Below are 3,321 nucleotides of genomic sequence, written 5' to 3'. Positions count from 1 at the left end.
TTGACTCAGAGGCCCATCCTTTGGACTTAGCCAGGAGAGGCACCTTTAGGCTCTCCCCAACTGCCCTGCCAAGGTCACCACTGATTCTGGTTTTAGATCCAAAGATCATTTTTGTCATTTTATTTCACCTACCAGTAGATTTTCCATCGCTTCTGTCCCTTCTTGCTTCATCCTCTTCCTCTGGGTGGTTCCCAAGCCAAACCCCTCTCTGGTGTTTTTGCCTTTCCTCTCTGATCTCTCCCTTCCAGTTCCTCCACTTCCTCCAACCTTATTCTCCTGTGATTTTTTTTCTTTTGGAAAATTTTCAAGCTTATGAAAGATCTGAAAGAGCAGTACAGGGAATATGCACATACCCTTCCTCTATTCCACTAACCATTCTCCCGCTGTTCACATTTTGTCACATATGACAGTTTATTAGATCATACACTTCCAACAAAGCCACTCCACAGTGATCACATCTAAGACAAGTAACATTACTTTACTATGTCATCTAATACCTATGCAAATTCAAATCTCCCCAACTGTTCCAGAAATGTCTTTTGTAGCTTCTTTTTCACCCAGTATCCAACTCAAGTACATGAAATGTATTTTTTTTTAAGTTTCTTTATTTTGAGACAGAGAGAGAGAGCTCACATGCAGCAGAGAGAGAGAGAGAGAATGCCCAAGCAGTCTCTGCACTGGCAGTGCAGAACCCGATGCGGGGCTGGAAATTGTGAACCTGAGATCATGACCTGAGCCGAAACCAAGAGGCCCACACTCAACCGACTGAGCCACTCAGGCGCCCCATGAAACGTATTTATGTATTTGGTGCTAATGTCTCTTTCATTTCTTTTAACATAGAATAGCCCAGCACATTTTTTAAAAAATGACAGTGACTTTTTTGCAGCCTTCAAACCAATTGGTTTGTACATTGGTCCTGTTCCAAATTTACCCTTTGGGCTGCCTGAGAATTTGGTTTTGGACTTCCTTTCTTCTCTATTTATACTTATGCTCCTGGTGATTTCATCCAGGATTGTGGCTCTGGATGGCTTACCTACGCCAGTGACTCTCAAATATATGTTTTCAGCCTGGGCCTGTCTCCTGCACTCCCAACTCCAACTGCTTACTAGCGGCCTCACAGACATTTCAGATTTTGTAAGTGAACTACCGATCTTAACTCCACCTTTCCAGTTACCCAAGCTGAAAAAGCTTAGAATCATCCTTGACTCTGTATTTCACTTTGCCTTACATTCTACCTCCAAACGTCTGGAAATCCTGTTCACTCAACCTGCAGAGCATGCTGGGAATCTGACCACTTTTCCCTACCCCCTTTGCTTCCACCCTGGGTCCACCAGCTTCAGTCTGTTGTCTAGATTACTGCCCTTGCCCGCTGACAAGTCCCTCCTGCCCTCTCTGCTCTGCTGCAGTCTATTCTGAATACAGAACCTGACAGCTCCTTTACAAACTCAAGTCACGTTATAGTACCCCTCTACTCAAAACCTTCTAATGTGCTCGGTTTTCTTTTAAAGTAAAAGATGAAGTCCTTTACTAGCCTGGCAAGGCCCCCTTATTTCTCTGACTTCATCTCCTATGACTTCTCTGCCTCCTCCCTTTCATTCATGCCCCTCCAGTCCGTTCTCAGTACACGAACCTCAAACACACCAAGACTGATCCTGACTTAGGGCCTTTGTACTAGCTGTGCACACTCCCTCCAGACCCACATGACTCTCCCTCGCCTTCCCTTGGGCTCTTGCTCAAATGCCATCTTCTCAAAGAGGCCTTTTCCAACCAGCCTTCTCAAAATTGCAATTGCCCACGTGCATGTGCCAACACACACGCACAAGCACACTTTTGATCCCTTTACATATTTGTTTATTTCACACCTATTTGTTTTCTCCATAGTGTATATCACCTTCTAACATGCTATATAATTTACCCATGCGTTCTATTTATTTGTCTTCTCCATGTCTCCCAGGATGGTAGCTCCCTGGGCGACAGGAAGAGAGGTGACCTGAGGACCTGAGCAAAGACCTAAAGGAGCCACAAAGACATCTAGAAGAAGATGACAAGGAGAAGGGGTAGTAAACTGGACACATACCTAAGAAAAGCTGGTGGAAAGCACACTGCCTGACAAGCACTGAGTGAACCTTGGCCATTATTAATATTCCAGGTAGAAAAGGAGAGCTAAGAATTTAACGAATGGTTTGTTATAAACCCATTCATGTTTATTAAAGGCTACTTGGCAGGCAGGCACTGGATAAGGGGGCAAATGTCAAGGGCTGATAGTCTACAGACACCTAATCATGCCTAGTAGATCCAGTCAGGAGTCTGGCTCTCCCAGGCTGAGAGTCCTGCTCTCTTGCTCAAACATATGCTCCCAGCCACAGTTTTTCTGAGCCTACCTATAAAAATGAGGGGGGTGGTTGATTAAAAAAAAATAATTCCTAGAGTTTAGTTAACTAATGGCCAGTTAGCTTTTTTAAAAAAAATTTTTTTTAAGGTTTATGCATTTTTTGAGAGATAGAGAGAGAGCACAGCAGGGGAGGGGGAGAGAGAGAGGGAGACACAGGATCTGGAGCAGGCTCCAGGTTCTGAGCTAGCTGTCAGCACAGAGCCCGCCGCGGGGCTCGAACCCACGCACTGTGAGATCATGACCTGAGCCGAAGTCGGATGCTCACCAACTGAGCCACCCAGGCGCCCCCCCCCACCAGTTAGCTTTAAAAAAAAAATTAATGTTTATTTTTAGAGACAGAGAGACAGAGCACCAGCAGGGGAGGGGCTAAGAGAGAGGGAGATATGAAATTTGATGCAAGCTCCAGGCTCTGAGCTGTCAGCACAGAGCCTGATATGGGGCTCAAACTCACAAACTGCAAGATCATGACCTGAGCCAAAGTTGGGCGCTCAACCGACTGAACCACCCAGGTGCCCCCAGTTAGCTTTTTATGCAGGGATCCTCCTGGGAATTAGACAGAAAATAACAATGATTATTGGGCTTGGCAGCTTCATTCTCTGGGTTAACTTGGTTTGACACTGTTCGCTGTATATTATAGCAAGCACAAGTTAGGTCACTTCCCTCCTGTCTCTGTTCCCGGACTCCCAGAGAGATCAAAAGGAAATGCAAAGCAGAACTTCCATGATTTGGACATTTAACAGTTGGCCTGACCAATGAGAGTCAAACATTTTAAATCCTTTTTTATAATCCCTTGCTCTCCAATCTCTCCAAATTACCAGGATTTGAGAAAGGAGAATGTATTATCTGCTCCTCGTGGGTGCATTTGTTTCCCACACATCCTCTGCTTTGCCCCCAGTTAGCCCAGAACCCTCTGGCTACTGATCCACTCC

Source organism: Crocuta crocuta, unplaced genomic scaffold (assembly GCF_008692635.1).
Source record: "Crocuta crocuta isolate KB4526 unplaced genomic scaffold, BGI_CrCroc_1.0 scaffold225, whole genome shotgun sequence".
NCBI lineage: Eukaryota > Metazoa > Chordata > Mammalia > Carnivora > Hyaenidae > Crocuta > Crocuta crocuta.
Note: the sequence above shows the minus strand (reverse complement) of the source record.